Below are 24,771 nucleotides of genomic sequence, written 5' to 3'. Positions count from 1 at the left end.
AATCAAATAATATAATACACTTTTTGGCGTACTTTTCACAATGACGGCAGGTCCGCACTCACTGGTTTTATGTATTTTGCAGAACAATAAACCGATCACTTCCGTGCGTGATTTAATCCGTCAAATATAACGCACGACCGATGCTAAGTTCGGGGAAACTCTACGGGCGCTACGTGTGAGAAATTACTATGGTGTACAATGGGTATCGGTGTGCGCCGTCCAACCCTAATTTAGAGTCCTATACAATGGCGTCGGAGTAGTGGCTGTCCAAAGCTGAGGTACTACAATCGTGTCGAGCGCTGATAGATCGTCTACGGCCGTAGGTAGAGACGGTATATTTTTGCCCGTGACCGCACCGAGTCCTTCGCAATGGCGAATAATAATAAAATATTTAATATAATGCGCAGGACTCGATTATAATACCTACTTAATATTTTCTCTACCTACCGAAAATAAAATTCGAAACCGCATTGTGTTTACTATACGCGGTCGTGCCTATATGTGCGCGTTACAATAGTTTTGAGACGGATGTGTTATGTGTCAGCCCGGTCGTATTCGGGATAACATTATTGTAGAGTACAAGTCGTCCAGACTGGCGACATCGAACAAAAAGGGAGAACTGCAAATAGATGGAGATTCTTTTCAGCGTCGAGATAAAGTTATTATTATTCAGCGCTTCCCGCGTATCCACTTTAATAGCCTCACCCGTTTGTAAAAAGTAAAATAGGTACCCACCCGTATAATTGATTCTTTCGAATTTTATTTTTATGCCGTACGTGTACCTATACCGCCGCATAATATTATGTACGAGCACAAAGAATTTATTAAACAATGTTATCTGTACGTATCGGCTCCGGTGCTCGTTGTGCGCCCCATACGAATATACGACACAAAAACGCTAATCCGCACCGAGATCTAACAATAATAAATAATAATAACACGAATATACTACGATATAATGTCATTATACTTTTTACGGGTACGAATTCGAACGGTGTGCGATCGCCGTCGGCGTATACGCACTATACTCGACATCCGTTTTGGTTTTCAGGGACCACCGCAGAAGAGCATCGGAAATCGCAATGAAAAGTCGGAAGGTAGTAAAATCATCACGGCAAAGTTCGTCCGCGCGTCGTGTACACACATGCACACAGCTATGATACTTGTACGTACTTCATAGTCGAATCGCCTATGTGAGCAAAGTTCTGAGGGTCGTTTGAAGTCGGTTAACGTTCCGAGTCATACACTTCCGACTAGTCGAACAAGCGCACCGTGACGGATTATAATATAGGCCGTACACGGGTACACGTTCGGTTCGAACGTCGATGACGATGATAATACTTTAAAAAACAAACCAGTTTCGTTGTTATTTATGTCGTTCACGTAGTCCCGACCGTAGCCAGTACTCGAAATTATAATATATACTATATACATTTAAGTAGACGAGGTGAACGAAAAAACAAGTGCTCCTAATAATCAGGTCCGGATTAAGCAATTCGTATAGGCCGTTGGCAATTATTGGGGTACCAAATTTTTAAGACCTTGACATTGATAAAGTGTATAGGAATTATAGCTAGCATTTCTATGTATATTGTTTGTAAAAAAATATTTCGTTACCAAGTATTTACTGAAAATAGGTGCTTAATGAAAATTTCAAAATATTTAGATTAACTTTTTAAGCGAAGTACCTATAAATAATTTACTAATACCAAAAATATTACAGGTTGACTGCTTCGCGCGTTTTCTCAAAGTCGTATTTTTCATCATATATTTACATTTAAGTTTAGCTCATCGATCGCAGTGACTTACTCTATGACGAGGAACACGCTCGACATCTGGAATACAGGAAGGCGAGTTCGACCGTTTTTTAATATCATTTCTGTTTATTAATTTTTTTTTCTGGTTCGTCTAAGCATGAAGGTTTGGCCGGGCACACCTACCGTCATCAGTTGAAGGGTACTACATGCCTATATGGTGCATTAATGTCTATAATAATTAATCTAACCATGCTAATAGCTTTAATACGCGTTCATATTGGCACGGACAATTTATTAATAATAGCCTGCAATAGGTAATATTATGCGAAATGTTGGCGACGGAGGCGCGGCGATCGGGTTTGAAAACGGGGAAAAATCTAAAACGATATCATCATATATTATACGGCTGTCTAGGTCGTATTATACAATAAATTTTTAATTATTATTGCAGGAGTATATAACAGAAAACGGATATACAGAGATAGCTGCTGCAACAAGGTCGACGAAGTGTATCACGGTTTTTTCACCATTGGGAAATGACTATAAAAATGTATAATATATACCTACCTATACGCATTATAAACGGCGCGAAAAAATCTTTTCTATACAGTATACACGATTAATTATTTTTCACAATTATCTCGAAACAAGACGCCCGTATTATATACTGCAGGATAATAATAATAATATTATGCCCCATTGGCCATTACACACACACGCGCGCATAGTTCTCACTGAGAATATATAATATATATACATGTCACATATATAATATTATAACAATAGCGGTGGTCGGACGAGACAATCGGTCACGATTTCGTTATCGAGTATAATAATGCGTACATGTATATAGTGGTATTTGATATACGTATATGCGATGTTTAATGTATTTTATAAGTACGACTTTCAGAATTTTGGCACAAACGGGTATTGTAAATATTTGCGTGCCACCGACGTCTATCGCGTGTGTGTGCGTATTCTATGCGCATAAGCCGTACAATGTATAATATTATATACACCGCTGAGATTTATCGCGCCTTTAAATTTTTATTATTATTATACATTATTTTATACGTTTCGGGGCGTGCTAGAAACATTGTTGTCGTTAATATTTCCGATTGGCAACGCAGCAATTGATACGGCGTGTCTGCAATATCTTTATTATCCAAAAGCTGGTGCAAATAATAACGATGATAATAATAATAATATAATAATAATAATAGCATAATATAATATATAATCGTATATTATGTATGTACGAGTGAATAAACTACTTTATTTACGCGTACTGTACACTATATAGTGTATACGATATTCAGGCTTTCGTACCACTTTTCCTTGCGCTGGCGTGTGCGTGATCGAGTCGGAAGGGTAATGGATTATTGGTGAGGGTAGGTGCGGGTCGACCCGGAGCGGATAGCGAAGAAGCGAATAAAAAGTTTTCAAAGGATGCGACTTGGCACGGACGTCCGTCTGTAGCGGCGGCCGCGTATGTAATGGCCAATATCCGATACGTTACATTTTAAAGTCGTAAATTCGCGTCGCATATGCCCGTATCATGAATATAACTAATATATATAAGCCAAGCGCACTCACTCACATGCGCTCGAGCATCACACTGTATTCTTACTCACATTTAATTGATTTGGAGCATTTATATCATATGGATCATATTTTTGGAGGAAGGTTATTGACCTTTAATCATAGATCTAAATTTTAGTATCATTTCCCTAGGAGTTTTAAATAGGCAATGTATAATGCTTTCTGAACATAACATACGGATCGGATAAATACGGATAAGAATACTTTGTATATTAGTTGGTGATAACTGGTTGTCTATTAAACTATGTTTGTAATTTTCATCTATTTTGTCATAAACTTGATGTGTTTAATTTACAGTTGTTTCATTTTTAAATTTAACATCTTTATTTCATGAAGTTTTGTTAGAAATTGACATGCATCAATTTCACAGTTTCCTTATATAGAGGCAGTTAATAAATGATTACAAACTAACATCCGCATTGAAGAATTAATTTTTGATGCATCTGGATTAATATTATTTTCTCATTTGAATGAAAAGAACTGAAAAGATATTTACTAGGAAATCTTGGTTAAGCCTCTTAGTCAACAAAAAATCTACATCATAACATTTATTTAGTTCTTTAAAAAGCAATTTTAAAGAATTTATATTTTCTGGCCAGTCTGTTATTCATGGTGGTTCTTTTCCTGATTTATTATAAATTTTTAATTTATACAACAACTTATCAGCTTTCTTCAATAATTCCCAATGACGCGGATCATTTTTAACAATTATAGAAAATCTAATTTTACCAGTTGCTATAGATATAATGTCCATTATGACAAAATGTTTCCTATTATTAATACCTAATTACATGTTTATCATTAAATAAAATTAGATTAAAATTATTATAAATAATATAAATTTGTTTATTTTAAATGTTCGTATGGGAGTCGTATATTTTATTTAAAAATCAAAAGGAGCCATGGAACCAAAAAGGTCAACAACCACTGATATAACCTATAGACTTGTAATATATAATATATAATATAGTACCTACATTGTATATAACATAATATACCTATATTATATTATAAGTCTATGGTACCACCACGGTCCACGGGGCCATGTAGTTGTCTGTTGATGTATTACACGTCTTCATAATTTTTATATGCCAGTTAAAACTTAAAAGTTTAACTAAACTTATACCTATCTAATTATTATTAATTTCAATCAAGTTGATATATTTAAGTCATCGTAGTTAGTGTGTTTAAATTTTTGCCTACTGGTTTTTATTGTCTAGAAATGCTTGCATTAATTATAAACTAACATCAGCAAACGTAATTTCAATAATTTGGTAGGTGCATTTATCTATTGACATTTAAAAGGTAGGTATTTAATATCATATTTAAATTAAAACTGTTATAGGATATGATATATTTTCTTCAATCAGTTTAAGACAAAAGTTTATTGAAATATAATATGTATGATAGGTAGGTAACTAATAAGTTAGAATAAAGCAAAATGTTTAATTAGTTTCAGTCATTGTATGTTTATATCTGTTTCAGCAAATTTCATCACCTAAATATTTAGATTTGCTAATATAGGTATATTTGACATAATTTTACTTAATTTCTGATTCATGTGTAATCACTCCATAGAATTCAACAATTTAATTAATAAATATTTGCATTTATGGTTTTTTGTTGGTTTGTGTCAATAAGATTGTAAAATTGATAACTTTTTAAATTCTATATTTTATAAAATCATTCGTACAAAGGCTATGTATTACTTTAAACTTATGAATGTCAAATTATTATCTATTAATTTGTTTAAACACTGTATGCATTTAAAATTTCTTAAATATTTGGCTTTGCTTATTTTACCATACATAATATCTTGATAGTTTACTTATTTTAATATACTAAGAATGTATTGTGATAATTTTTTACTGATGCAATTGGTCATATTTAAAATACTTACTAATTGTGTTGGATGTCATGAAGAGGACTTTGATGTTGTTATAATTAAATTAAAATATTAAATTATAATATTAATAATAATATAAAACTTTACATTTTGTATGCATGTATGCATCTACATAATATGTATTTTGCATATTTTACGTTTTTTACTTATTGAAGGAAAAAAATTTCATACAAACATGAACTATGAAAAACTAAAATTCTCTTATGTACACATTGTGTTATGTACTTTACCAATGTTGTATAAATATTGTATTCCATTCATGTGATTGGCATTGTACTCCATGTTACAGATGATTTATGTATAGACCTATCGGTTTTTCTTTTTATTCGATGACATTGAAATTATAGTAATAGGTATAATTATAATTATACCTACATTAGTATTATTATAGATAATTATTAAATATAAAAAAAATTAATAATACAAAATAAATAATAAATACATTTTTAAATAAATTCAGTAGAAATTGTGTTGTTTCAGTACACCTATATATGTACTTGTTCATTATATTATTTGTCTGTTTTTAAAGCTCTTTACAACATCTATGCCCTAACTATTATAATTTAATATTGGATCGATCATATCTAAATGTTATGTAAAGGTATATTAAGATAATATTTTTATAATTTTTAAATTTATTTGAATTTTTTGCATAATTATAACATTGACGAGAACAAAGTTTTTTCATAATATTGAAACTGTTGTTTTGTAATAATTTTATCTATAATATTAACTCTATTCAGACAAATATGAACGTAGGTATTAATTAGGTTATTACTTATTATTTAAAATTAAAAAATTTATATTAATACATTTTAAATAATTGCAAAGGTGGGACAAAAATGAAAATAATAAATGTGGTGGTTTACATTAATTCAATTAATGATTTTACAGTTTTAAGATTAATTTAAAAAATTGTTCAGTTACAGTTTAAAAGTTAAAAAAAAAAAAAATTAAGTAGATAAGTTAAAAGTTGAGATAGAAAATAAAATAAACTTAACTCAGTTAAAAAAAAAAAAGATGATTGTTTTTCAAATCAAAATATTCATAAGTCATAAATTGTACTATTATTGTGATTTGTACAAACATTTACCAAGACACTTAGCACTGTGTAAACATGAAATTTTAAATTATTATTATATAGGTACTACATTGTTACTAGTAACATATAGGCTACATCTATACGTAAAAAATTTAAATTCACTGAACTATAGGTACTATAGGTGATAATAATTTTAAAAAGCTAAGTTAAAACAATATAAAATTTAACTGTATAAGTTAATAAGTTTAAAACAAAAATAACTAACTTGTTAAGTTAAAAAGTTAAAAAAAGAACTTTTTAATAAGTTAATGTCCACCATTGAATAATTTATGTTGTATAATATAATTTATACAATAATTTTGTATAATTAGCTAGGTACCTATTGCCTATTTACCTACTGTATGATCTTTGTTTATAATTTTATAAATTATAAAATTATTATAATTATTATAAATAATAAATGAATAGGTCAATATTATGTAAAATTATTGAGAAGATAAAAGCCGTTATAATAATATCATTATAAATAGTACAATAAATTATACAATATACATAATATTATAGTATTTTGCGTTTTTTTTAATTTTTTATTATCAATTAATATAAACCTGCGATTTGACCCATTTAATATAATATTTAATTAAGATACCTACCAAATACACGTTTTATAACTGTAACTAGCAGGCCAGCCTGCTAGCCGGGTGTGCCTCGCTCTGCTGTGAAATTCGGTCTAAGTGATATTCGCTCTAAGTGAGTACCCTAGGTCGGAGACGGGACTGTAAAGAAAATATCGTAAAAAGTCTAGTAGTTACAATTTTAGTTAATCTAACCTCCGGTGGTTTGGAAGGAGCCGAGGGGGTCCTAACCTAACCTTCGAGAGTGTCGGTGTGCCTCGATTTCTGGGCTGGTGGAAGCCGCCTTCGGCGCCTTCGAGGGGGTCGTGAGAAAATCGTGCTATCAGGAATTCGGTCGGAAATTGTAATCGGGTGTCTAGAAAAGAAATCATACACTAAAAAAGTAAGAAAAGTACTGAAGTCGAGTAAATAAATACAAAAAATGGTAATTGAGTGTCTAGCTATCAGTCCTAAACTGGTGTAATACCGTTTCCCATTGCATGCCCTGTTCTTTTTGTATATAAAAAAATGTATTTAGCGAAAATGATAGTCGAGTGTCTAGCTATCAATTATCACATCACGTACCTAAATCTATGTCTGACAATGCAATCCGCCTGCGCCTCCGACGTCGAAATTCTAATGTTGTATTGTAGGATAATAAGTATAAAGTCGGATAACATGTGAGCATTCAAGTCGAGTTGCCAGTTATCATTGAGAAAAATCGAATTAAACGCCATTAAACCCACCACGTAGGCAATCCGACTGCGTCGGATCGCGGACGATGTGTGAATAGTAGGTTTATAATGCCAATATAGTATAATATGAACAATCTGATACCGTGTTCCTTCACATGCCTGGTTCTTTTTTTCATACTATAAAATTTATTTAGTGAAAATGGTACCTAGTTGAATGTCTAGCTATCAGTCATCATAATATATGATGTAAATCGATGTCCGAAAGTTAAATCCATAATTTTCATACCTTCTAATGTCAAAGTTCAGAATATATCAGATGTTGTTTTTGATATGTAGGAAACTATATAAAACATATCAAATGTCATAAAAATTGAAAACATAAAAATTCAAAATATTACTCCATTAACCCGTTGTAGTACTACACTTTATATTATACTAATAATAATCGTAATAATATGGTATTAAAAAAAAATCGTAGACGTATGTATTTTATCGTATAAGAGAAAGCAATAGCTTTAATTTTCAAAATTCAAATTAAAAAATCAAAAAATAACTTGAAAAGAATGCAATAAATTTAGAGCGTTCGGGTGGCCGTTGTATATCAAATCGCCGCAGTAAGATCGATTATAATATGTATTATGAAGTAAAATTAAAATTGGCATTAGTTACAATGAATACAACAATAAGTATTTGAGTTGACTTTTCTACAATTTTAATTTATTTTTTTATTTTTTGTTGTAGGTATTTGAAATATTTGAAATTTGAATTCAGAATAATTTTGAAATGCAAAAGAATTACACGATAAAATAGAAATTAAGTATTTGAGGGGGGTCTAGCAATCAGTCATCACCTAAAGTAAATCTTTGTAATATGTACTTTTAAATACATCATCATTTACATAATAAATTGTAAAATAATGTAATAATACATTATGTGCATCATTAAAGGTATTTTTTCCATATACGTTTTTCAATTGTAATTTAAAAATTGTTTTGAAATTTTAAGAATACATAAGGTTTATATCACACGTGATAAATATAAAAACAGGGTAGGTAAATATTTAACCCATCTTTGAAATCCTTTATTGTACCAATATTTTACATAATTGACCAGTGTCGTGTATTCGTTATATAGTCAGTATTATTAATATATGTGAAGGAAAGATAAATAAAATAAAGAATATTAACAACAAACAGAAAATAATCTTTTGATAATTATAATTTATAGCTCAGCATTAATGAAATATAATAAGTTGTTAAATAAAAATTAGACAATTTATTGTAATAAATGTATTGGTTTATTCAGAACCAATTTAAAAGCAATAATGCTTTGTAAGTGTAAATATGAATGAGTATGTATAATGTTCAGATAACTGGTTTACATTAAACCAGCATTTTAAGCATAACGTCTCATAATATATATTAAGCTAAAAAAAAACAGTAGTACAAAAAAAACATGGTGCTTAGATGACAGTTGTTGTATATTGTGCAATTGCATCTTATTATTATACGTATTTTTCGTGTCTATGATATCGGTGTTCTAATACATAATATATGTATTTAAGGGTTTCAATGAGGTATTGGTTTTCTACGAATACAAAATATATACCTAATAAGCAAAATTTGTATATACTTTCGCATATTTAAAGTTGTACGTATTTAACAATAATACGCCGACTGTGGAAGTGAACGCGTATAGTAATGATGGTTACCTACACTAATAATTAATAAATACTAATTTTGTATTGAGTATAACGAATTTACCAACAATAAATAGATTTACAATTCGTCAAATCGAAATCTTATCGACGATAAGATAGTATTACTATACCCAAAGATTAAATCGAACACGGCCGCCGTTGACGTCCAATTAATATCGGACTGCGAAGATGACAATATATATAACCTATATAAACATAATATAAACGCCACGTAAAAATAAAATCGGAATCTCCTTTTTTTTTTAATGTTTAATAACAATTGCATTTCATCGGTGTGCAAAAACTCGAGATAAACCTGTACGTATATAATACAAACACGAAAAACACGTCGAAAATCGGTATCGAATAACCAATCCACCTAAAATATATAATTACCCATGAATACAATATTGCCGAGTTCAAAAAATAATTAATATACATCAACACATAAATAGCGTATAGGTAGTAAATATATGGGAAACTGTAAAATAAATATATAATATTCCAGTAATATACGTAGGTATGCATAATATATTAGAGCTTTAACTCTCGACAATCAAACGAAAAAACGAAAAAAAAAAAATCGGAAAAAAATGCAAAAGATCAAGAGCGTCCGGGCGGCCGTGCGTTTTAAAGCGCCGCCTTCGGATCGACGACGTAACCGCCGGAGCGGGATTCGAACCTGATTACCTTAGCACGGGGACCTAAAGCCTAAACCTATCGACTACAGTTTGAGACAGGAAACCGAGTCGAACGTCGAGCTCTTAAGCCATTTCCGAACCGCAGAGAACACCGCATTAATCGCATCGATTCGCAGTCTCCGTTCTTAACGATGGTAAAAGAAAAATCGCCGTCGTTATCGTACGTACGACGACTATTTAACAGACGCGCGCGCTATTCCGACGTACCTCTCGCGGTTCGAAAATCAAACACAATCCCCCGTCGTCAAGACCAATAACGTTTAATTTAATCAATAACCTAACCTAACCTACTGATGACAGGCATTTGTGTAGGGGGGGGAGAGATCAACCCACATCACTTCAAAATTTTTTTACACTAAATCATTTAATCATTTTAATTTTTAAACTAACTAAAACCATGATTTGTAAGAAATTGAATTAGAATAAGAATTAAACAGTATTTATTTCCTAACAAAATATCTATTCATGTAAACATTTTTTAAATTGTATACCTACTCCCTAACCCAAAATATACTCAACACTAAGCACACCATCAGGCATAAATTGTAGTAAAATCGAGTCCCTAAAACTATTGAAAATATAACTACAAATATTTTAAACTGAAATTAAACAATATATAGTATAATACCAACTCAAATAAACAATTCAATGAACATATTTTATTATACAAAAAAAAAAAAACAATAATATTAGATAATATACTCGTAAGATTAATGACTGTTTTTGCGAGGATCTTTTCTTTCGAATTTCGTTTATTTTTGGAAGAACGCATTAGTTTTTGATCTTTCATTCGTAATTTTCCATGGATCTTTATTTTATATTTCTATTGCCTGTTTACAAAAAAATTGATAATGGTTAACAAGGAAAAATATCGAAAATTACAACTTAATAATATTTTGTAGTACGTTTATGAGATATTATAATAATTTATTGGTGTTGTATTTTTTAATATATATCGATAATTCTTATGTACTACAACGTTTAATCTATTTTCTTAAATCTAAATGTAATCTAATGATATAGCATATTGTGTGTATCATTATATTACACCTTACATATTTTTGTTGTACTCGATAATATGAAGATTTACACCATATCAATTTTTAATTTTGGTAATTTTATGATGAAAACAGTTTTAATTATAATGAGATCCTTTTTGTCTTTCTTTTTAAATGAATTAAAATAGCTGATAATTTAAGATACGTGTATTTATTATATAATATATATTGTGTAGAAATAATATTTTATGCAATATAACAATTTAATTAATTGTTTCAGTTATTTGTAATTTCTACTTCATATCTTTTAAATTTTAAAATAGTATATATTCAACGGTAGGTATCAAATAATTGACCTTTTGAATTATTTTATTTTCACAATATTATACTTGAATACTTTGAACTCAACAAAAAAATTTATGATCTTGGAAAATATTTTTTGAGTGGATAATAAAGTTGTTAAAAAGGGTTTCATGTAATTTTTCTCCATAGAAAATGAACATTATTAACACTTAAAAGTTTAAATAGATATCATTATCGAAAATTAAAAAGGATTAGATAAAAATCCATAACCTAACACCAGTTACTATTAAAGGCATGTGTGATTTGTATTTTACAATGCTATTCGTAAGAACTATATGAAAAAAAAAAACTGTGAGAGTTACAACAATACTATTTGGAGTAAAAAAATATTTCAATATATTTCAAATGGCTATAAAATAATTCTTCACACTAATCGTACGTATGAAGTTGGAGAAAAAAGTTCTCAAAATGTCTGCTATTATCGATTCATATATGACATATGTAATAAAGATTTATTTTGTTTTATAATAATTTCAACCTTACCTATATTGTTATACGATGAAACAAAGTTAGAAAATAATTATAATTTATACTTTAAAATAAGGATTTATTTGTAGTAATATTATATTGATTATTAAATATATTAAAAAACCACAATTCATCGTCATAATTTTTTCCTTTATTTCAAAGGTATAGGTACTTACAACAACTTTTGGTTTTCTTCCTCTTTTTATGACAATCTTAATAGGACGAACTCTCTTTCTGTTTCCGAATGTCCAGCATTGTCTGTTATGCTTCTAGTCTTTCTTTTCCTGCACTTTTGGGTGATATCCGATGATGTCGACATTTCATACAGTGTACTACTCGTACATTGGAAAGTTAACTCTGTATTATCATCTGCTAAGCTTTTAGAAATTTTTTTTTTTTTTGGTAATTTCACACTGTAAGACTGGAGGAGTATCGTCCATTTGAGAGAAAGAATGAGTCGAACTTTGGTCGATATTAACATCTGCTGTTTTCAAGTATTCTGCCCATACCAAAAAAATGGTATGGTTGTCCCTACCTATTTCAAATTTTAATTTTATGCAATACCATAAGAAATTGACATCAGCGCTACTGTCACATACATAGTGAATTTGGAATTTTTTTTTAATAAAAGGTTATGTTTTGTTAAATATTTACTCTATCCCTTCTCATATCATTACATGCTAGCTGTAATGGTTTATGAATTTATTAGTAAAATTAGACATTATTAGAAGCTAAATTACTATCTTTATCCCACATAGCATTTTTCAATGAAACTGATTGAATTAATATTTGTTTTAAATTAAATTTTTAATCCATATTTAAATTTTAAAATTTATTACAAAAAAAACATAATTATATTTAAATGTTTCAAAGCATTAAAAATATGTATAAAATAATTAATATTGAATTACTGTTAAATATTAATATTTTATCAATCAATTAAATTAAATATTAAACAAACGCAATTATTATTCAACGTTAAAAATTAATCTTGTTTTAATGTTGAAAATATATTATTTAATGAATAACAAAACCAAATTTGTATTAAATATATTAATTATAATTGCTATGTGTGTAGGTGATAATTTTTTTTCAATTTTTTAGTGCAAGAACTTATAGAAAGTGTATAGTAAAAAAAGATGTGCACATATTATATTCAGTATTGTATGAATATTTAGTCTTGCTGCACATATATTCCGCTTTATATTATTGTATGGGTATATTTGTCGTGTTTACTTTATTTATTAAAACTGTTGAGCGATGAGCGAAGAACATAGTACGTATCTATTACATTATTATATTAATATAATATAATAATTCTGTATATATGTCTCTGTAGTTTTCACAATTTTAATTTAATATTTAAATAATTCATATACAGCAATATAATATAATAGTATGGTCATAATAACTTATAAAGAGTGAAAGTAATAACAATGAATTCTTAGATGACTTCGACTGGCCAATAAACGATCTTGAAGTTATTGAAGAAAAATAAAAGATAAAGATATGTGTGGCTATTTGATATGCAAATATGAAATAATTAATTTAAATGTTTTATACTTAACAATAAACAATAAAATATTTATTTTAGGAAAATGATTTGTCACATTTTGGAGGAAATTCTATAAAAGCTACTATAGAAAGAATAGTCAATAAATTATTTACTGACGTCTTACTATCCAACATTTTATGTACTGGTAAAAAATTAAAACAGAAGTTTTGTAAATTAAATTTATATTCAGTTAGTTATGCTAAGAATAAGACAGTTAGGTATCTAATTATTAATATATAATATAATTTGAACTAAACATTAATAGCTATTAATGCAACATCACTACTGATGAAGCAGTTCTATATTATAATCTTTTTTATAACTTAAATTACAGATATTTGTAATTACTTATAGATGCTTTTAAAAATCAAACCAAAGCAAAGGACACAGACCAAAATGAAATGAAGCAACGATTAAAATACCATTTAGCACAAGCTCCGTTTAGTGTAAAACGATTAAATGACAAAATAAATGAAAATATATAATTAATTGTACTTTATTGTATTTATTTTATTTATTTAAATTAATTGTAATTTTTTGTAATAATTTTATTATTTTTTAATGTTCTTAAAATCTTATTCGGCAACAAAGGCCATAAGTTACTGTTATTTTTCTTTTTATATTGTTATTGATTTTATTATATTCATGAGTATATAATTAATATATAATAAATTGTTCATACACCAAAATAATAAAATTGTATATTACTAAATCCAATTCTTTAATTTTCTATTAAAATATTTAATTTTAAAAGTTAATTATAAATTTATTAATTAAATATTCAATAGACTTTTATTAAATATATTTATGCTGTGTGGGTGTGCAAGGAATATTTATTATGTTAAATAACCAATTTAACTTAAAATCTTTATATAAAATGTGATGAAGTATTAACTGGGTTGTCTGTCAATTCGGTTAACAGACGATAAATTTACGTGATGACGTCAAATGAAAACTGTGGGTTACAATGATTGTACAATACAATAGTTCTTATCCATGTGTGTGATGTACAATGTACTGCCTTGATCAGTGCGTGGACGCCGGAACTACTACCGTGGTAGTACCATGGTATGCATCGTCCGTTAGTATAAGGTCTATGCACCAAAATCAAATTTCGGGAAAACAGAGGTACCTACCAATCTCAGAATAATAAATTATAAAAATCTAACTTTATCGATTAAAAGTCAACTAGGGTTTTATATAATACATGACAAAATTACTATGTTTCTTTTTTTTCCTTGGTCCACTAGGTACCCCTACTACCCAAAGGTTGCTTTACACAAGAAGTCGAGGGATATTTTCGATTTTTTTGTACCTGCGCAGCGTGCGAGTAGCAACGTTGGCATCATTGTTCAAAATGTCGGGTTTTGTTGTGCTCCTTCTCGAAATTGAATACTACTCACTTTTATGTTACATCTCATAGTGTGCACATAAGTATAACTGTTTTGTCTCATCGCTTCATATAACACAATTTAATTAATAGTTATTATTATTTTTTATTATTTATTATATTGATTATAATTTTATAATATTATAATATAACGATGTTTTGGTTTTGCGAACCTTTCATACCATATCGTACTTCCGAGACGCCGAACGGTAACGCAATGCACGAGGGCAACGTTCAGTACCAAATCTTCTTCACGCCGAACGATGTTCAAATGCCACAGGTGATGTTGCCCTATCAGCCTTTTCCTTCGCCGTCTGTTGGACCACCACTGCCGATGCCACCTCAGACGCCAACGCCTGTGATGCAGCCGGCACTGGGCGAAGCCGGAATTCTGTGGAGACCTTCAACCGCTACCGTGACAAACGCCAACAATAATTCTACAGCGGGCAACAGCTATTACTACCACCATCGCCAAAACGAACAGCACATATCATACATCAGGTAAATTATTTGTCTATAATAATAATACATACTATTGATTTCAAATGTGAGCATTAACTTAAAAGGATGTCGTCGGAGACAACATACGTGGCCATGACATCATCATCATAATATATTAATCAGTAACATAATTTCTTGAGTTAAATTCATGTTAATACATTATACATTGGACGTTGGTTAGGTTATAGGGTAAATAGGGTTTGATTAATATTTCGATTTTTCTTATTTTTTTTTTTTTGACGTGATATAACGTCTTATAAAAATCGATGAACGCAGGCACATGCACGAAAAAGTATGACGCATCGTTAAGTTAAAAACCTTCTAACATAACCTATGCCGAACGTTCATACGTTCCGCCATCTTTTTATCGGCCACGTTTGAACATAATCAACAATATTCTCCGTTCGCGAGTGGCCGCGTACGCGGCGATAAATTAATCTGTATAATTTATGTAAAATAATATTTGAATTAACCAATGCAAATTGCAAATAAAAGTAAATTTATTGAAAAGTTATTTTCATTTAACTCTTTTATATTATAAAAAATAATGATAATTCAGTGATAATAATTCAATTCAATTCATAAAAGTATGCGATTTTTCATCGAGTTTTCATTTGACGTCATTACGTAAATTTATCGTCTGTTAACCGAATTGACAGATAACCCAGTTAATATTTCATCACATTTTATATAATGACTTTAAGTTAAATTGGTTATTTTACATAATAAATATTCCTTGCACACCCACACAGCATAGATATATTTAATAAAAGTCTATTAAATATTTAATTAATAAATTTATAATTAACATTTAAAATTCTTTGAATAAACCTAAATTAAAGCTTAATTAAAGTTAAAATTTCATTGTTTGAACTCTTTTGTAATGTTTAACTAATTTTAAAAACTAAACTTTATTTAAAATTGCTTTGTAATACCTCAACAATAATATATTTTAATAATGCATTAAACTTAGAGCTTATAGATATGTATTCATTTATTGTACAGTAAATATAATATTATATTATAAATACATAATACTAACAAGTACCGTAGAAGGGGTTTTGAGGTTCAACCCACATTCAAAAATTTATATCGTATTATGAACTTAGATATTACTCTTTTCATCGTTATTAATATTATTCAGCCCACCATCCTGCACACTTATTGTTAAATAAATATTTTACTAGAAAATTAAAGAATTGGATTAAGTAATATACAATTTTATTACTTTGGTGTATGAACAATTTATTATTTATTAATTATATATTCATGAATATAATAAAATCAATAACAATATAAAAAGAAAAATAACAGTAACTTATGGCCTTTGTTGCCGATATAAGATTTTAAGAACAATTAAAAAATAATAAAATTATTACAAAAAATTACAATTAATCTAAATAAATAAAATAAATACAATAAAGTACAATTAATTATATATTTTCATTTATTTTGTCATTTAATCGTTTTACACTAAACGGAGCTTGTGCTAAATGGTATTTTAATCGTTGCTTCATTTCATTTTGGTCGGTGTTCTTTGCTTTGGTTTGATTTTTAAAAGCATCTATAAGTTATTACAAATATCTGTAATTTAAGTTATAAAAAAAGATTATAATATAGAACTGCCTCATCAGTAATGGTGTTGCACTAATAGCTATTAACGTTTAGTTCAAATTATATTATATATTAATAATTAGATACCTAACTGTATTATTCTTAGCATAACTAACTGAACATAAATTTAATTAACAAAAGTACTGTTTTTATTTTTTACCAGTACATAAAAAGTTGGATAGTAAGACATAAGTAAAAAATGTATTGACTATAATTTCTAGTTGCTTTTATAGAATTTCCTCCAAAATGTGACAAATCATTTTCCTAAAATAAATATTTTATTGTTTATTGTTAAGTATAAAACATTTAAATTAATTATTTCATATTTGCATATCAAATAGCCACACATATCTTTATCTTTTATTTTTCTTCAATAACTTCAAGATCGTTTATTGGCCAGTCGAAGTCATCTAAGAATTCATTGTTATTACTTTCACTCTTTATAAGTTATTATGACCATACTATTATATTATATTGCTGTATATGAATTATTTAAATATTAAATTAAAATTGTGAAAACTACAGAGACATATATACAGAATTATTATATTATATTAATATAATAATGTAATAGATACGTACTATGTCCATTGCTCATCGTTCAACAGTTTAAATTAACAAAAATTGTAGCAGGTATAAAAATTAATTATATTAACTTTCAACAACATTTATTATTTTAAAATATAAATATTAGGAAAAAATTAAAAATACCAATATCATTTAAAGAATTAAATTCTTAAAATAACAAAACATAATAAGTTCCTATTCAAGTTCAACCATTAATAGGGTGATAAAGTATTTCATCATATTATAATTATTGGTATATTGGTATTGAAAATAATTTAATTACAATATTTAAAATTAAGAACGTATTTACAAAAAACTAAATTATATAATACAGACAATTGACTACAATCAAGAGTGAGCTTTAATTAAGAAATTAAAGTACTAATTATTTGATGAATTTAAAATAGGAAAAGCAACTTTACTAAGACTAAATTGTTAAAAATATCATATTTTGAAAAATCACATGATAAAGTACCTTTATTTTATGTCCTATATATAAACCGTAACATTAGATAAAGCCTTCGACCAATAAATCACAATAATGTTAAATTATTTTTATTACTTTCACACTTTATAAGTTATGATTATACTATTATACTATACTGCTATATAATTATGATTTAAATATTAAATTCAAATTGTGAAAACTACAGAGACATATATACAGAATTATTATATTATATTAATATATCTTTTTTTACTATACACTTTCTATAAGTTCTTGCACTAAAAAATTGAAAAAAAATTACCACCTACTCACATAGCAATTATAATTAATATGTTTAATACAAATTTGGTTTTGTTATTCGTTAAATAATATATTTTCAACATTAAAACAAGATTAATTTTTAACGTTGAATAATAATTGCGTTTGTTTAATATTTAGTTTAATTGATTGATAAAATATTAATATTTAACAGTAATTCAATATTAATTATTTTATACATACTCGTATCTTTATTGCTTTGAAACATTTAAACATAATTATGTTTTTTTTTTGTAATAAATTTTAAAATTTAAATATGGATTAAAAATTTAATTTAAAACAAATATTAATTCAGTCAGTTTTATTGAAAAATGCTATGTGGGATAACGATAGTAATTTAGCTTCTAATAATGTCTAATTTTACTAATAAATGTATAAACCATTACAACTAGCATGTAATAATAGGTATTAGAAGGGATAGAGTAAGTATTAAACAAAACATAACCTTTTATTAAAAAAAAATTCCAAATTCACTATGTATGTGACAGTAGTGCCGATGTCAATTTCTTATGGTATTGCATAAAATTAAAATTTGAAATAGGTAGGGATAGCCACCACTTTTTTCCAAATAAAAACGTGGCGGCGATTTTCACAGCTTTAGTCTAATGGAAAATTATCAAAACTTGAAGGATCATTATCAATGGTTTTTGTTTTACACTGTTAGTTTTCATCTAGCAATTACAAAACAAAAATAAATTTAACACTTCTCGGTCATTCCAATAATACTTATTTAAAAGAGTAGCATTAAATTGAGGGATTTATGGATAGAAAATTGATTTTTACAACAAAATATAATCTAATAATTTCCTGTATGAAAAACAAGACTATTATCATAGCTTGAGTGTAGTGAACGATTAACACATTTTAAAGTATCATTATCTATGATTTTTTTTACACAATTTAAGTTTCTATCTATAAATTAAAATTAATCTATATGTTTAAAAAAAAATAATAATGTAATAAATTATAAAAATAATTATTAAGCCCCTATGAATTATATAAGTGAATGTTATAACAAAATAATGAATATTTTAAATAATGAATGATTCATAGCTTAATTTGTAATTTTGTCGAAATTTGAAATTAAAAATGTCAATAAAAAACAAATTTGTTTAAAAAATGTTAGTTACCTTCTTTGATCTCAGTAACTTTGTGAAGAATAAAGTATTCATCTTCATATAATTAGAAATTTATATCATGTACTTATTATTTAAATGCAAATTGTAGTGATTTGAAAAAGAGGTTTACTTAATTAATTGGGGGAGATTGTATATTTCTAAATTTATTATTTATTAAATAACCATAACTTATATTCCCTCTCTGATTCCCGTGTAGACTTGTTTGTTGAAATCGTGGCTTTCGTCTGAGATATGGAATTAGGTGATCGATTTATATTTTAGAGTAAAAAATCTTTTTCTTTGAATCACTAAACTTGTTAATTGTATTTAATTTTTTTGATACACATTAATTTATATATATTTTTAATTATTATTACAAACATTTATAACTATTTAACTATATCTTCCTGTCCAGACGATCTGCGTAGTATTTTTAAACTCGCCTTTGGCCGTCTCTACAAGAAGACAATAATAACGCGAATGCCCGCCTGAACGGCAGACTGGAATTCTTATAATATGATATCTTAATGTGTGTGTGTATGTGTGTGTGCTTAATCTTAATTGCTAATAATTATTATAATTATTTTCTTAAATACTTAACATTTAAAATATATGATGGCTTAAAAGCACATCATTACAAAATTTTCGGGGTTTTAACGAATTTTGTCAACATTTATATATTATATGCATATAAAAATAAACGTTGCCTATTATGTATGTTTTAAAAATATTTTTATACAACCACAAGAACAATTTTTGTGGATCTTGTATTAAATTTTCAAATTTTTTGACCACTGAAATTAGTCTCATTGAGAAATTTATTAATAAAAAAAAATAAACATCATTGTAAAATCAGTACATTAATTTAAACCAATGAAAATTTATAAAATAAAATACCTACCAAGAAACCATTAACTGAAGTTTAAAATCGAATGATCTCCGACGACGGTTTGATTGTATTTTTATTTTGTAAATTTGACGAATGTAAAACAGATTACGAAGAGTAGTTTGCATACACTAAAATTTACACATGACAAATATAATAAACATACTATAATATCACGCCAGATAGTTGTCAGGTATAATAATTGTCTTCTGTAATAACTTGCTCAGATTTTCGTAAAACAAGCTTGTCGGCACAAGTATATTGTGTTATAGATCATGTATCGTTTTTTTTCCTTTTTGCAGCAGAGGAAATGTAGAAGAGGACGCTTACAAAGAAATGAAAATAGACAAACAGCCGCCGTACGCGCAAGGTTCTGCTGGGGGTAGCAAAAGCAGGAGCGGAGGTGTAATAGAAATTTTCCAACAACCAACTCTACTACTTATGAATCTTCACCATCTCCACCTCCCCCAGTTCTAATGCCTGCTACTTATACAGAAACGTCAAGCGGAATAAGAACTCGTCATCACAAGTTAAAGAAAGTATGGTTACAACGGCATGTATGGGCAGAAGACATGAAAGCAGCAGGTGTTAATATCGACCAATATTCGTTTCATCTTTTCTCTCAAATGTACGATACTCCACCAGTCTTACAGTGTGAAATTACCAAAAAAAGAAATGCTGGACATTCGGAAACAGAGAAGAGAGTTCGTCCTATTAAGAGTGTCATAAAGAGAAGAAGAAAACCACACGTTATTGTTAGTATACCTTTGAAAAAAATAAAAATATAATGACGATGAATTGCGGTTTTTCAATATATATATAAAAATCAATATAATATTACTACAAATAAATCCTTATTTTAAAGTATAAATTATAATTATTTTCTAACTATGTTTTATCATATAATAATATAAGGTTGAAATTATTATGAAAACAAAATAACCTTTATTACTCATATGAATCATATAAAAAATAAGAGGAAATGTAGAAAAGGACGCTTACAAAGAAATGAAAATAGCCAAACAGCCGCAGTACGCACAAGGTTCTGCTGGGGGTCGCAAAAGCAGGAGCGGAGGTGTGCCCTCCGAAAACGGTTCAAATAAAGATATCGGCAGGTGGAAATCGAAAGGATGGTAAACCGTCACCAGAGAGGCAATCGTGAACGTACCGAAGAGCAACAAGCTGAGGAAGCTTTCCATCAGCATTTCGAGGAGAGTCTGAAACTTGCTCAGCAACATAGGGTAAGATTTTCGGTTAATTAATTTTCAGTTTTTTTTTTATATATATTATAATTTCTGTCTTACTTCTCTAAAGATTGTTTTGTTTTTATGACCATTACTCTAAAATAGCTTTGTTAAAAATTCCAAGTCCTATTGTTTTAATATATTACAATATGAATAAAACGTAAATCAATAAATTATATTTTTGAAAATTGTATTCTTATATTTTATATATTTTTATGTTTATAGCTACAAGTACATTATAGAAATTTTCCAACAACCAACTCTACTACTTATGATTCTTCACCATCTCCACCTCCCCCAGTTCTAATGCCTGCTACTTATACTGAAACGTCAATCGGAATAAGAACTCGTCATCACAAGTTAAAGAAAGTATGGTTACAACGGCATGTATGGGCAGAAGACATGAAAGCAGCAGGTGTTAATATCGACCAATATTCGTTTCATCTTTTCTCTCAAATGTACGATACTCCACCAGTCTTACAGTGTGAAATTACCAAAAAAAGAAATGCTGGACATTCGGAAACAGAGAAGAGAGTTCGTCCTATTAAGAGTGTCATAAAGAGAAGAAGAAAACCACACGTTATTGTTAGTATACCTTTGAAAAAAATAAAAATATAATGACGATGAATTGCGGTTTTTCAGTATATATAAAAATCAATATAATATTACTACAAATAAATCCTTATTTTAAAGTATAAGTTATAATTATTTTCTAACTATGTTTTATCATATAATAATATAAGGTTGAAATTATTATGAAAACAAACTAAACCTATATTACACATATGAAACAAAAATAGTAGACATTATGAGAACTTCTATCTCCAATTTCATACGTACAATTAGTGTGAAGAATTATTTTATAGCCATTTGAAATTATTTGAAATATTGTTTTACTTCAAATAGTATTGTTGTAACAATCACAGTTTTTTTTTTTTTCATAATGTTCTTACGAATAGCATTATAAAATACAAAACACACATGCCCTAAATAGTAACTGGAGTACCTATTGTGTTCAATTGGCTTAAATTTAATGTTTTATGATATTATATTATGTAACTTTTGAAATACCCTATTTTAACACAATAAATATGCAACACATCATTGTAAAACATGAAATATAATATTAAAATCCAAAACGTATTAACCTAACTAAGTATGTTGTAGGTGATTTATTTCAATACATTTCATTTCTATTTTCTATTAAAATTTTATAACATCCCAGAAAAATGGATGTTTAATCGCATGTTGTAATTTTTGACCTTTTTCTCAGTTTTGGAATTTTTGTGAAAAATGGATTTTTATCTAATCATTTTCAATTTTTAATTATAATATCTATTTAAACTTTAAAGTGTTAAATAAATCTTTCTGATCAAATGTTGTAAGTGCTATTTAAAAATAGTTTTTGAAAAGATAATTTTGTTCATTGACATTTTTAATATTTCTTATATAAAATATTGTATGATTTCTTTTTAATTCGTTATCAAATAAATATATATATATTATTATATAATAATAAAAATAATCCAGTTGTAAATAAATATTTTAAATATTAATTTTATTATTCCTGGTTAATGGTCTCAAAAGATAAGCAAAATAAATCTTTAACTTCTTAATATATGACTATATGACAAATGCTAGGAACAATGTTTGATGATGAATTTTACAAATTTTTAGCTATGTTAGTCAGAGAAAAAAGATATTTTCTTAGTTAGCTTCATGTGCTATTATATTTGGTAATAATATTATTTTTTTTTTTTTAATTAAGATCTTATTATGTTGTGAGATAATTTATATTTCCAAAGGTGTGGAAATAAAAATAAGTTGGTAAAAAATAACTAACTCAAGTTAAGGGAGAACAAGTCAGATGAAAATAGTTAATACAAATATTAAATTTAACTCGATAAGTTAAAAGTAATAAGGAAAAAAATATTAAATTAACTCAATTTGAAATAGTTAATCTACTTTTTTTTTGTTTGTAACTATGTGTATCACATAAAGATCCACAATATGGTTAAAAACCTTTTTCTGTTAGTGGTTTACTCTCCCCCCTTTAAACATCTTCTCCTCTGATTACATATAAGGATGATGTATAATTGTTTTAAGAAGCCATAAGAAAAATCAGAAATTTTCAAGATGTTCCAAATTCGGATATCGAAATGCCAATAAAAATATATTTAGTAGCCGGAGAAGCATGTAGAAAAACATAATAATGTACTTATTTGTTTATTGATTTATTTTATTTTTTTTTTTTTACAAATTGTATAATCTTAAATCTACCAAGTGAAATTATAATTAATAATAATTATGTTATATTTTATATTATGATAAAAAAATTAATTTCAAAAAAGGTAATTAGAAATAAGTACCTTAAATTAAAGAAAATATTAGGTAACAAATATGAAAGTTTGTTGAATATGTTTATTTTAAATTATTCAAAAATAACATGGAAAATTCAAGTTTGTTTATACTGATAAACAAGTTAATATATAAAATATCATATATTCTAATCAACACGATTAATATAACTAGCTCCTCAAACGACGAACAGTTATAATATCTATTTAAACTTAAAAGTGTTAATAATGTTCATTTTCTATGGAGAAAAATTACATGAAACCCTTTTTAACAACTTTTTTATCCACTCAAAAAATATTTTCTAAAATCATTAATTTTTTTTGTGGAGTTCATAGTATTCAAGTATAATATTGTGAAAATAAAATAATTCAAAACGTAAGTTATTTGATTCTTACCGTTGAATATATAATATTTTAAATTTTAAAAGATATGAAGTAGAAATTACACATAACTGAAACAATTAATTAAACTGTTATGTTGCATACATAAATCATCTGTAACATGGAGTACAATGCCACTCACACGAATGTAATACAATAATTATACAACATTGGTATAATACATAACACATCGTGTACATCAGAGAATTTTAATTTTTCATAGTTCATGTTTGTACAAATCAAAATAATAGTACAATATATGACTTATGAATATTTTGATTTGAAAAACAATTATCTTTTTTTTTTTGTAACTGAGTTAAGTTAATTTTATTTTCTATCTTAACTTTTAACTTATCTAGTTAATTTTTTTTTTTTTTTTTTTCATTAACTTTTATACTGTTACTGAAGGCAATTTAATTGAATTAATTTAACTAGCCACAGTTAATTATTTTTATTAATTTGCCCACCTTTGCAATTATTTAAAATGTATACAAATATATTTTTTAATTTAAATAATAAGTAATAACCTAATTAATACCTACGTTCA

At 27.4% G+C, this 24,771-nt stretch overlaps 1 protein-coding gene across 1 annotated transcript in view; it reads left to right on the top strand.

Annotated features, from left to right (window-relative positions):
- The window catches only part of LOC126552863 (uncharacterized), a 24,207-nt gene extending 2,131 nt beyond the window's left edge, over positions 1 to 22,076 (top strand). The window contains exons 3-4 of the transcript XR_007606329.1: positions 21,358 to 21,483; positions 21,712 to 22,076. The gene's annotated coding sequence lies outside the window, so the exon portion shown is untranslated. The remainder of the gene's footprint in view (positions 1 to 21,357; positions 21,484 to 21,711) is intronic.
- The last annotated feature ends 2,695 nt before the right edge of the window (positions 22,077 to 24,771 follow it).

Source organism: Aphis gossypii, chromosome X (genome assembly GCF_020184175.1).
Source record: "Aphis gossypii isolate Hap1 chromosome X, ASM2018417v2, whole genome shotgun sequence".
Classification (NCBI taxonomy): Eukaryota; Metazoa; Arthropoda; class Insecta; order Hemiptera; family Aphididae; genus Aphis; species Aphis gossypii.
This window is presented reverse-complemented; position numbering and strand designations above follow the sequence as displayed.